Source organism: Zootoca vivipara, chromosome Z1, assembly GCF_965207765.1.
Source record: "Zootoca vivipara chromosome Z1, rZooViv2.hap1.1, whole genome shotgun sequence".
Lineage (NCBI taxonomy): Eukaryota > Metazoa > Chordata > Lepidosauria > Squamata > Lacertidae > Zootoca > Zootoca vivipara.
This window is the reverse complement of record NC_142583.1, coordinates 39977385-39990834: the sequence shown is the minus strand read 5'-3', so window position 1 is coordinate 39990834 and position 13450 is coordinate 39977385.

The window sequence follows — 13450 nt, the reverse complement described above, 5'->3', positions numbered from 1 at the left end:
TTAATATATGTAATATACGTTCCCATTAAAACAGCATTACAGTTAACAACAATCAAAGCAGGAGAGTCAGATCAGGATCAGGGTAGGTAAGCTAGCTACTACTAAAAGAAGGCTAGAATAAGACATTCTTCACAAAGTGCTGAGAGGTTGGTTAAGAAGGGGCTGACAAACCTTCCACAGGAGGGAGTTTACAGCAACAGCATGAGACTCTTAATCTCAGGGTTGTAAGGTCAAGCACCATGCTGGGCAAAAAGATTGCTGCAATGCCGGTGGTAGGACCAGATGACCCTCATGGTCCCATCCAACTCTACAATTCTATGATTGTAAGTTATGACATCAACATAGAAAGCTGGCTTTATTCTGAGTCAGGTCATTGCTTCACCTCAGTTCCAGAAGCTGCCACTAGCACAGAATGCAATGACTAGGTTATCTAACTGCATGTCTAGCTGTGGACATAGAACACCATTGTTTAAAGGTGCTGCTTTGGCTACTGAAATGTTACTTGGCCTAGATTAAGATTTTGGTGTTAGCCTATAAGCCGCTATACAACTTGGAACCAGGTTAACTGAGGGAACACCTTCTTTCATACAAACCAGCCCACTCACTAAGGTCATCAAGGGAGACCTTCATGGTTGCACCATTTCTTGTAGGAGTATATTTGGCAACAACCAGAAAAAGGGCCATTTTTGTGGTAGCTCCACCATAAGGTTCTAGGGTGGGTTATAGCAATATAATCATACAACTAAAAGCAAATGAAACAGTTTATATACAACTTTAACATGATTCCAATCAAACAGCAGCACAAGTAGAGATTAAACAAGTCATTAGAGGTGGCTCCCACAAAAAAAATCCAGAACTGTTAACCACCGGTGTAAAATAGTGTCTCTTTAAGATGGAAGCTCTATGAAGAATATGCTTGACCCACCTTTGTGGGGAGAAAGTACCACAATCTACCGCAGAGAAACCCTTTGCTCGGCCACCATTCCCTGCACTTCTGATGATGGCATAAACTAGTGACTGGGATACATCTGCAGAGCTGTTTCCAAATCCACATCACTCTTCCTGAATTCTGCTGAGACAGTCAATGATGGTAGGATGGATGAATAACAGAAAGAGGATGCCTGATAGAACTTAATTACAAAAGACAGAGAACAGGAGCTGACACATTTATTAATTGGGGTGTTAGATGCTTAGGTAACTAGAGACTGCTAATATTGACGTGTGTTTTAATCAATGGTAAAATGATTGCAAATGATACTTGTTTGCGATTCAGTATCTCCCCTCTAGGTTTTTCTTTAACAAAATCATTCAAGAAGCAAAGAGGAGGGTCATGAGATAAAAGTGACATTCATTTAATTTCAATAGCTGTCACTCTATGCTCCGTAGCGCAGCAATCTGAAGCAGGGATAGCCTAAGGAACTGTAGCATCAATACATCAGTGAGCTAATTAATCCTGACCTGCCACCAGTGCCTGAGGAAGTGTCAGAACTGGAGAAAGATGAGCAAATGGGTGACATTTTCCCCTTTGTGACATAAATAAGTAATGCTGATGAGTTTGCAAAACCGCTATATGCCAGCAACCTTAACCAGGCTTTGCTTTTTTTGTGGATGGGGTCAAAACCCCATTGAATGGATGAAAACTGAAAATAATGACTTACCTGTATTTGATTCGTAATTTATCTTATTTAAAATATTGGTTGTAACTAAAGCAGCCTCCTGCAAGGGAGATAGGGAAAGATACAGGAAACTGAATGCAGATTTCCAAAAAAACAGCAAGGAGAGACAAGAGGGTCTTCTTAAATGAGCAATGCAAAGAAATAGAGGAAAACAATAGAATGGGGAAAACCAGAGATGTGTTCAAGAAAATTGGAAATATGAAAGGAACATTTCGTACAAAGATTACCATAATCAAGGACAAAAGTGGTAAGGACCTAACAGAAGCAGAAGACATCAAGAAGAGGTGGCAAGAATACACAGAGGAATTATACCAGAAAGATATGGAGGTCTCGTACACCCCAGGTAGTGTGGTTGCTGACCTTGAGCCAGACATCTTGGAGAGTGAAGTCAAATGGGCCTTAGAAAGCACTGCTAATAACAAGGCCAGTGGAAGTGATGATATTCCAGCTGAACTATTTAAAATTTTAAAAGATGATGCTGTTAAGGTGCTACACCCAATATGCCAGCAAGTTTGGAAAACTCAGCAATGGCCAGAGGATTGGAGAAGATCAGTCTACATGCCAATTCCAAAGAAGGGCAGTGCCAAAGAATGCTCCAACTACCGCACAATTGCACTCATTTCACACGCTAGCAAGGTTATGCTTAAAATTCTACAAGGCAGGCTTAGGCAGTATGTGGACCGAGAACTCCCAGAAGTGCAAGCTGGATTTCGAAAGGGCAGAGGAACCAGAGACCAAATAGCAAACATGCGCTGGATTAAGGAGAAAGCTAGAGAGTTCCAGAAAAACGTCTACTTCTGCTTCATCGACTACGCAAAAGCCTTTGACTGTGTCGACCACAGCAAACTATGGCAAGTTCTTAAAGAAATGGGAGTGCCTGATCACCTCATCTGTCTCCTGAGAAATCTCTATGTGGGACAAGAAGCTACAGTTAGAACTGGATATGGAACAACTGATTGGTTCAAAATTGGGAAAGGAGTACGACAAGGTTGTATATTGTCTCCCTGCTTATTTAACTTATATGCAGAATTCATCATGCGAAAGGCTGGACTAGATGAATCCCAAAACGGAATTAAGATTGCCGGAAGAAATATCAACAACCTCAGATATGCAGATGACACAACCTTGATGGCAGAAAGCGAGGAGGAATTAAAGAACCTTTTAATGAGGGTGAAAGAGGAGAGTGCAAAATATGGTCTGAAGCTCAACATCAAAAAAACCAAGATCATGGCCACTGGTCCCATCACCTCCTGGCAAATAGAAGGGGAAGAAATGGAGGCAGTGAGAGATTTTACTTTCTTGGGCTCCTTGATCACTGCAGATGGTGACAGCAGTCACGAAATTAAAAGACGCCTGCTTCTTGGGAGAAAAGTGATGACAAACCTAGACAGCATCTTAAAAAGCAGAGACATCACCTTGCCGACAAAGGTCCGTATAGTTAAAGCTATGGTTTTCCCAGTAGTGATGTATGGAAGTGAGAGCTGGACCATAAAGAAGGCTGATCGCCGAAGAATTGATGCTTTTGAATTATGGTGCTGGAGGAGACTCTTGAGAGTCCCATGGACTGCTAGAAGATCAAACCTATCCATTCTTAAGGAAATCAGCCCTGAGTGCTCCCTGGAAGGACAGATCGTGCAGCTGAGGCTCCAATACTTTGGCCACCTCATGAGAAGAGAAGAATCCTTGGAAAAGACCCTGATGTTGGGAAAGATTGAGGGCACTAGGAGAAGGGGACGACAGAGGACAAGATGGTTGGACAGTGTTCTCGAAGCTACGAACATGAGTTTGACCAAACTGCGGGAGGCAGTGCAAGACAGGAGTGCCTGGCGTGCTATGGTCCATGGGGTCACGAAGAGTCGGACACGACTAAACGACTAAACAACAACAACAAAGCAGCCTCAGTGGCATAGCAGCATTTCTGTTTCTTTTCTTTTGCCTGTACACCCCACCCTACCCCACCCCAAATTCTTCTCTGGAGAGTCCCCAACCCCCTGGAGCTAATTTTGAGGGTGCAGGGGTGCTGCTGCTGCAGAGAACAAGAGTAGAAAGTTCCATTCTGCAGGTCCACCATCTCTTGTGCTAGTGGAATGGGAACATTGAATATCACTTTAAACCCACTGGTAGTTTTTAGTAAAGTTACTCCACTGTGTGATCTTGGGACAGTGTGATCTTGGGACAGGCATACTCCCTCTCTCAGCCTAGCCTAGCACACAGGGTAGTTGCTGTGAGGATGAAATGGGAGAAGGACCCACACATGGTAACCTGGAGGAAATGTAAATAAATGTAATGAATCCATATCCCTCTGTTCCAATGTGAATTCCAGATATGTACCATACATTTTAATCACCCTGCTTGAAGTAATCATGCTTGAACCTCCACCCCCAACTTCACCCACCCATCCATGCATCCTTCACCTAATTAAGTTAAACTCATACTGCTGGATCAGGCCAAAGACCCACTTAGTCCAACACTCTGCTCTTACAGTGGCCAACCAGATACCCTTGGAAAGCCCACAAGCAGCACCTGAATACATCACCCTCAGTGTCTGCAAGCGATGCTATTGACCATGGTGCCAACATCTTACCAGGGGTTTTGTTTTGCTTTTATATACTATATCTTCTTTATCTCGATGTTACACGATACATAAGCCCACACTAGCTCTTCACATTGATTCATGTTATGGACTCCACCAGGTAAACAAGCTTCTAATTTTGGTCGCAGAGGGTGAATGTTAACAAACCAGGTCTACTGCATATTTATGAGGTGGGAGGGATGAATCTTTTCCTGCAGGTGGTGCCAATTTACGTATTTGTATGAAACCAGACCCGGATTAAAGGAAATGGAGGACCTAGGCTAGGAGATCTTGAGAGCCCCAAACTAAAAGCATTTGATCATGGGAAACAACCTCATTCTCTTCTTTACTAAGCACAGGAGTGCAGCAGGGGGCGGGGCGGCGTGTGGACTGCCAGAGCAATGGCCCGGGTGCATTTTTCAGGGGGGTGCTGGCAGGGCAGTGTTAGGAGGATGCAATGTTCAGGCATGCATCCTTCAAGTCAGTTTGATCGGACTGATAGTAAGGGAGCATGACTGCGCTGCTGTGTCCTCCTGACATTGAACCCTTGCCATCCCAGCCTTGCAAAGCAGATCAGGGCTGGCCTGTCGGCAGCTAATATAGACCTACAGTATTGGTGTTTTACTGCTTGTTGAAAACATAACTATTTACACCCGGGCCATTTATTCTTCTGTCAACTTTTAATGAACCTCTAGATATCTTTTTTGCATATTTTAATTTGTTATTGTTCTTCAGCTTTATTGTGCAGTATTGATTTTTATTTTGTAAACTGTCTTTTGGTTATCTTGGTGCAAGGCAGTATATAATAAGATATATGCCACAACCCAGAGCACTGGTGTATCGTTTGGCTTCTCTTCAAATGAATGGTAGGGTAATGCTGTAGAAATGTTTCCATTTCATGTACAATGCAGCTCCCACACCCAGAACTGGCTTGTATACAAAATTCTTTTTAAAATAGTGAATTTTATTTTAGTAAGCAAGATTCTGCTCTCCTTTAATGGTCATAGGAAAAGATAATTACCAAATAAATAAGTGGTTTCTTAAAAAAGGAATGGCACTGTATTAAGTTGGGTTTATACTGGCATTATATTAAGGCAGCGAATTAAACAAGAACTCAAGAATTAAGATGCACTTTCAGATGAAATTTGTTTGCCTTTCATATGTCTCAGAAGTAACCATAAATTGTAAAACTAATAAACTGTAAAACAATGCGATGACATCTGAAAAACTGTTTTGTCTGCCTTCAGTATATAACTTACTTCAAATAATCTCACCAACTGGGACTGTTTTCTTGTTGTCTTGAGTATGACAGGTACAAAGTCAATAAAGACAGCAGACTTTTGAAATATTAAAGGCAAGCATTCGATTGTCTTTATTGATGTGCCAATATTGATTAGCCAGAAAAGAAAATGTATTAAACAGAACCAAGCTGCAATTTATGACTTATACTCCTACAGAGTTTTAGCATGTGCAGTTGTCAGTGCTGTTCCTATACTTACTTAATCCAGAAGGCATGTTCTTTGATGCCAAATAAAGAGTTTGCATCCATGAAGCAACACATACCCAGGCAACTGACTCCTCCTCTTCATATTTGGCTGTGGCTTCCAATGTTGACTAAATATTTGAATTAAGTTGTGAGAATAGTGCTCATCTGTTCCATGAAGCTTTACGAATAACTAGCCAAACCCCAAACCATAGTGTAACAAACTCTAGGTATATGTAAATGAAATAATCACATATTCTTCTTCATGTTCCCTATCATTGCATACATTGTAAAGCAGAGATGATGAATCTGTGACTCTCCAGATGTTGCTGGACTACAATTCCCACTAACCCACTAACCCATGTCAATCCGGATTGGAGTGAGGGATGATGTGGAATTGGAGTTCAACACCTGGAGGGTCACAGGTTCTCCATCCTTGCAGTACGGTGCCATGCACATAGATGTTAATATCTACCCATCCACCTACCTACCTACCTACCTACCTACCTAGATAAAGCACTACATGGGGGAAAGGAATGAATGAGCTGGATTGATCTTGCTGAGGCTCCGGCTCACAGTTTCTCCTCCTCCTCCTCCTCCTCCTTTTTTTGAGACTGGCAGAATGTGTATGAGCTGTGACCGCTAATTTGCATAAAACAACTTTCATAATGATGCTGCTATATAATGCTCCAGCTTGCATTTCTGAGGAAAGGAATATACAATGTTCTTCAAAAAGTCAATTAAAACAAAATTAGGTAACACATGAATGCTTAAACAAATGTCCTTTTCTTTTGGTTTTGCCTTTGCATTTTTCCTGTTTGCTAGATCATTTGAAATTAAATTATCCATTACAGTTCAAGCTGCTTTGCTAAATATACAACAAACCTTTAAGGAATGTAATAGCTACAGGAAAGAGGAGAATTTTGCATCTGAATTATTTCTAAAGTTCTGTGATTTAGTTCTGTTAGATTGCATTGCCTCTTCCACCCTCCCATTCCCAAAGTTGTCAAGGAGGTTGCAACATCCCGCTAACCTCAACCCTCAAGCTATATTGAGTACATTGTTGAATCTCCCTGCTTCCTGGGAGAAAGAAAATTTCAGGTTCTGTGCTAGGGGGGTTAGTTTACTTTGGGCAAACGCTCCTTGGTTCAATTAGAAATGAAATTTTGAAGTTCCTAAATATATTATTGGGGAAACAAGAAAGCCCAAACACTTCACCCACCCCCACAAATTCATCTAATTTTCCTGTGAACCCCCAAATCTCCCATGGGGCTTCTGCCCTCATGGGCGGGAGATGATGCTCTTGTCTCTCCAGCATTTGTAGGACTTAAACTGCTGGTTGGCTCAGCTTCCATGCATGGAAATGACGGCGGGGGGAGACCCTCCAACTCTGTCCCAGCTGTCCATTGGGGACAGTGGGGACTCATTTCACTGTGAATTTGTGAAAATAAAAGTGGTAAGGCTGATAAAGTGCTCCATGTATGGTGATGAGCAGTCTGTAAAATTAAAAGGGGATCACAGCTCAAAAGGTGTCATTTATTTGATACATCTCAGAAGATGAAACTGAGTTGTTCAAGTCTTTCTGTTACAAGGTACAACGCGGCTTATTTTGTGTAAATCTGCTTCACTTCTGGTGAAACAATGAAGCCTCCTCTGATTATCATTTAAAAGGGGATGCTGAAAGCAGACGAGAGGCAATGGATCTATTCCGCAGCAGCTCATTTCCTTGACGTGCCTTTAGATGTCTCTCTTCCTTACCAATTCTGCCCAAGCTCAGCAGGTGACTACAGGGGAGCTGCGTGTAAAGCTAAACTCTCTGAGGACAAATGAGGATCTTTGAAAACAGTGGCTGACAAGAAGTTAATGAAAAAGTGCGGCTCATTGCTTGCAAATACATTGCTCCTTCTCTTGAGTGTTTATGAGGAAGTAAAATTGTAAAATTCATCTGCTGCTGGTGGGGACTGATGATTCCCCCCCCCCGCCTCCTTTCCCAGGCTTTCAAGCAATTATCTTCCTTGTGAGAACTATAATACTGCTTTTCTTTGAAGTACAAGTTATGTGTGTTTGCTTTATCTATCTATCTGTCTCTATATCTATATATCACACATGCACCAAGTGCTTAGATCTATATCTAAGTCCCAGAGATTTGCATTAGATCATTTCAGTCATTAACCTACGTACTTGTATATCTTTACCTAAGTACCTTTTGAAGTTAAAACTGATTCATGATTAGATATACTGGGAATGAAGAGCTGACTCAGCAGGGGCTAGAGAGAAGTCTTGAAAAACGCTCCTCCATCAGCACCTCCGCAATGGCATAAACATAAATGCTGTAAACTACAACTGTTTGGATTTTAAGGTAGGTCACCACCATCCATGTCATGTGGCAGCATGAATGTGAACAGTTGCAGCCATGTTCACAGACAGCAGCTCAGAGATGCAACTTTTCTTAGAGGCAAGCAAAATGTGGCCCTCTGAATCTCAGTCGTAAGGAAAGTATGTGTGGGACACTTCTAGCTCCAGATCTGCAATCCTTTGCATACTTATTTGGAAGATATGAGGCATTAAAGAGTGGGTTTTCCCTTGGGAAGGAGTGGGGCAAGGGGGAAACAGCTTGGATCCATGGCTAGAAATCATGGGTCAAGTGGTTAATCACTCAAACCTGTACTTTTTAGGCTAGGCACAAGTGGAAGTGTGGGCGATGCGACGTAAGAAGTCCCCACCTTACGCCTTTTGTTTTCAAACCTCTCAAATTATAAAAAGCACTAATAGGGATTTCTGAGGTAACACTAAACCTCTCTACTCCTCCCTATAGCCTTATTGTAACCCCCCTATCCCTTTTGGGTTTTACAAATAAAATGAGAGTACTTTTCCAGCCCAAACGTGGCCCGGTATCTTTTTAAGCTCTGGGGTGAATATGAGACTATTCTTAGTGTACACACCAGTAAGGGGTTCTCCTCACTTGAGCTTTCCCCACTGTGAAGCTTTCCTCCCTCCCGGGGAAACTTTGTGTCACCCTTGAACCAGTCTCCCTCTTCCTCCCCCTCTCGGTGCACTCAAGGGACAACAAACTACAGTGGAACCTCGATTTATGAACACCTCGGTTTATGAATTTTCGGTTTATGAACGCCACGGACCCATCTGGAACAGATTAATTCATTTTCCATTACTTTCAATGGGAAAGTTTGCTTCAGTTTATGAACGCTTCAGTTTATGAACAGACTTCCGGAACCAATTACACCCATGCTTCAGTTTATGAACGCTTCAGTTTAAGTACTCCGCGGACCCGTCTGGAACGGATTAATCCACTTTCCATTACTTTCAATGGGAAAGTACGCTTCAGTTTATGAACGCTTACTCCGCGGACCGTCTGGAACGGATTAATTCACTTTCCATTACTTTCAATGGGAAAGTTCGCTTCAGTTTATGAACGCTTCAGTTTATGAACAGACTTCCAGAACCAATTGTGTTCATAAACCGAGGTACCACTGTATCCTTTCTGCTTTAGATAGGGGTTTTGTCCTTTTAATGAGTATTCCCACCAGATGAGCAATAGATGCCTCTGCTGGAAAGATCACACAGACGATAGTTTAGATGGCACTTTAACTTAACATTTAATGTCTTAAAATCTTAATGGGTGCATTCAAGTTTCATGTGTACAAGCATGTGGTTTCAATAGAACTGTTCTGGTTAATCATATAATTGCAAACCTAACCAATTCCTCATCTACACCTACTCTAGTAACCTACTCCACAACCTCCCATACGCTCCCGCTCCCAAAACCCTCTCTCCCCTCAATTAACGGCTACCCATCCTCTTTAAACCCATGGCTGTCCCGCCCCTCATGGAATGGAATGCCGTCAATCAACTAAGAGAGAGGCTGGGTTTAACACTTAACACCCTGGAGTTCTACTCAAGCCAGCCCAATCCGTCACAGGCGAGCCATGAGTCAACAGTGGAGTGGAATTTTACAGGTTTATTTTAGAAGCAGGTTTGGGGGTCAGCCTGGATTATATCCATGGGTTGCTTCCAAGCTTGTGATTCTGTACCCAGTGAAGTTTTGGAATGTAGTGGAAGAAACTGTTGAACCAATGAGACCAGTTTCTTTGTTCATTTAATGGCCTTAGCCAGCCAGTTTAGTACAGCTATTTACATGTCCGAAGAGTGAGCTCTGTTGCCAAAGAGACAAATGGGTGGGCATTTTCCCACCTCACCTGGCTGGATGCCATGTCACCCTATGACGGAGAGCAATAGGCCAAATGGGGCTGTATGTGTCAGTTTTGGCTGGTGCTGGAAGAAAGAGACACAAATATGTGTCCTGTTCTGTGCAGGACATAAAGCTGTGACTTGGGGCTTCCCTGGAAACATAATGGGGAAACAAGATCTTTTGGAGTGTTGATGCTTTGAGCTCCTCCATCCTATGTCTGGGCTGTGTGTAGGTGTAAATCAAACCATATATCCTGAAGACACTACAATCTCCATTGACCTTCATTCCAACGAAGCCCAAACCTGCATAAGTGCAGGCACTTCTGGAGTCTCTTGCCACTAGAAGACAGGAGTTCGCACAACAGTATGCTAGACGCTGGAAAAGAATGTCCTGCCTTGGTTTATTCTTGGCAATAGATGAAGCCCTTTCCCTTGCCAGACTGCCCACACATCTCTGACAGACAAACAATGAATCTCAAGAGGCTGGGAGATAAGAACATCTTACTGTGCTGATATTGATTAACTCAGCCAATATTAAGTCAACAGTGGATATGAATTTTACAGGATTTTTAAAAAATAAAAATCAGCTTATTCCTTTATATATCCTGTACTCGTATGTAGCACCATCTTAAAATATCTGAAGAGCTGTCACATGGAAGGTGGAGCAAGCTTGTCTTCTGCTGCTTCAGAGGGGAGGGCCCAAACCAATGGATTCAAATTACAAGAAAGGAGATTCTGCCTAAACATTAGAAATAACTTCCTGACAATCACAACAGTGGAACGGACTACCTTGGAAAGTGGTTGACTCACCTTCCTTGGAGGTTTTAAAGCAGTGGTTGGATGGCCATTTGCCAAGGGTTCTTTAGCTGTGATTCCTGCCTTGCAAGGGATTGGACTTGATGACTCTGGGGGTCCCTTCCAATTTTTCAATTCCATGATCACAGAAATGAATTTATTGCATGCACGAGCAGTACATGGATTGAGTCCAGAGCACTTTTTAAAGCATGATGCTTATGGGAATTGTGTGGGACTGGGCATTCTGCTAGCTAGCATGCACAGTATACAGTGCTAGCATCATGTTGGGGAAACAATCTGAAGAGCTTTCCTTTTTAACCTGCACCATCCTGTATGGATTTGTGCTATCAGCTATTGTGGTTGCAAGGCATGCTATGCAGAAGCTCAGCGAGTGGCTAGATAGAGTTACAGTGAGTCTTAGATGTTCTGTTCAGCATAGGTGATCAATGGTAGAAACCACTGTAGCCAAGCGGGTAAACAATAGTCTTACTACAGCCGTTAATGGCAATTGCATGCTGCAGTAGAGCTGTGGCAGGAAAACAAACAGAACCAAGTGGCTGTGCCAAACTCTGCACATGTCTCTGCTGCTGCAACAATGGGTGACATCACCGATTTCCTTCCTTTTTCTTGTGAACTTTTGTGAACTTGACATTTTCTTCTATTTAATCCCTCTGCCTGCACATTTGAGAGTTTTCTGATATGCTTTGTACCCTCACCACAAGCCACTTCATGTGTCAATATCGCTGATATTTAAAATGAATTGGCTTCACTATCATGAGCTGCTTGCTCAGAGGAGATCCTCTCAATTCCAGTTGTGTTGCCATCTTGTATCATTGTCACGGGAGCTGGGTGCCTCGGGTGCAAAAGCGCCAAACTTTCCTCCCGCACAATGATGGGAAAACAGCATTTGCCCAGCACAAATAAACAACTTTTTCTCTAGCAAGCCAAATTTGCATGCGTAGCATACTGTAATTTGGGAAATAATAAAAGAATTATATTCTGTGTCTTTGGAGCAATAAAGTGCCATGAAGATTAAGGGCAAGGATGTAAGATCTTTGCTGCTGCTCTCCTGATTTGTATGCAGAACATCTCTGTGCCTTCTCTACTGTTGTTGTTGTTTATTAAAAGGGAATCCTGAAGCATGAAAGTGGAGAATAGTTTGTCAATGCCTTCTCTAAAAAAGAATACATTTTCTTGTTACGCCCAGCATGCTCCCACACACCCCAAAAATAAACAGTGATATATCATCCTGTTTGGCAATGTGCTTTGCCAAAAGGCCACTTTGAATGGTGCACGGAGACAGGTTCTTGGAGAGAACAATTGTGAACTGAGGATGCTCTTCTAGGAAGGAACCCATACTGTTGAGTAGTCGCTCATGGAAGCAGCTGAATCGGGGCTGCATCCCTCCAGATTGCAGATGAGAGTTCATCTGGCTGGATGTTACTCTATTAAAACACAACAACAAAAACAATTCCAGATAGATAACTATCGGGAAACATTTCTTTAGTTTATTTATTCATTCATTTGTACACCAACCTTCATCTGAATATCACAGGGTGGTTCTGCACACATACCCTTCTCTCTGATGACGACGACGACGACAACAACAACAACAACAACAACAACAACAACAACAACATTATTATTTATACCCCGCCCATCTGGCTGGGTTTCCCCAGCCACTCTGGGCACCTCCCAACAGAATATTAAACAGAATAAAATGTCAAACATTATAAACTTCCCTAAACAGGGCTGCCTTCAGATGTCTTCTAAAAGACAGATAGTTGCTTATTTCCTTGACATCTGGTGGCTAAGCTTTCTGTTTGGATGGAATTGGTCTTGCACGCCAGAGTCAGAAATGTTCCATCATGTTAGCAGCATAGCTAGCTGTTTGAACGCCCCGGAGCCAGGGTGAGCTGCCCATGGGGAAAGTGCCCCCCCCGGGGTATGGCACCCAGTGCGCCCTGTCCACCCACCCACCCCAGCTACACCTCTGCATCATGTGAGTCCTCAACCCCAGTTTGCAGTGACATGACCAAGGTTTACCAATGAGGCATAAACTATATGAGACAGAGATTGTGTGTGTGTGTGTGTGTGTGTGGTAGGATCAGGCCCACAGTCCGAGGGGGAATGGAGAATCATAGAATTCTAGAGTCGAAAAGGATCCTCCTTACACTCTCCTAATGCGAACACTCCTTGCAGTGTTGTTGTTTTTCTAGAAAAATAGATGCCTGTACTCACCACGAAGTTGTTACAATAAAGTGCCACACTTTTTAACACAGAGAGAGAGAAAGAGAGAGGGAGGGAGGGAGGGAGGGAGGGAGGGAGGGAGGGAGGGAGGGAGGGAGGTGCCGGTCCCTTGAGTGTCCCCTGAAAAAAAGCACTGGCTCCTTGAGATTTAAAGAAATACACACCATACATTTAAAGCAGATTTAAAGCACACACCCTCAAAAATCCTGGGAACTGTAGTTTACCCTGCAGAAGGCTACAATTTCCAGTACACTTAACTAGTTTCCAGGATCCTTTGTGCGTTTTTTTGGGGGGGGCACTTTAAAACTGCTTTAAATATATACCGGTAGTGTGTACACAGATCTGTAACACTGTTTCTAGTGTGACCGTAATAATTGGGTCCAAGGCTGCGTAGATGTTATGGTTTACTCTGGCCTCAGTGTGCTTCCAAGCTGGCATTTGAAGCAGTGTGCACATGACGGTGCCACA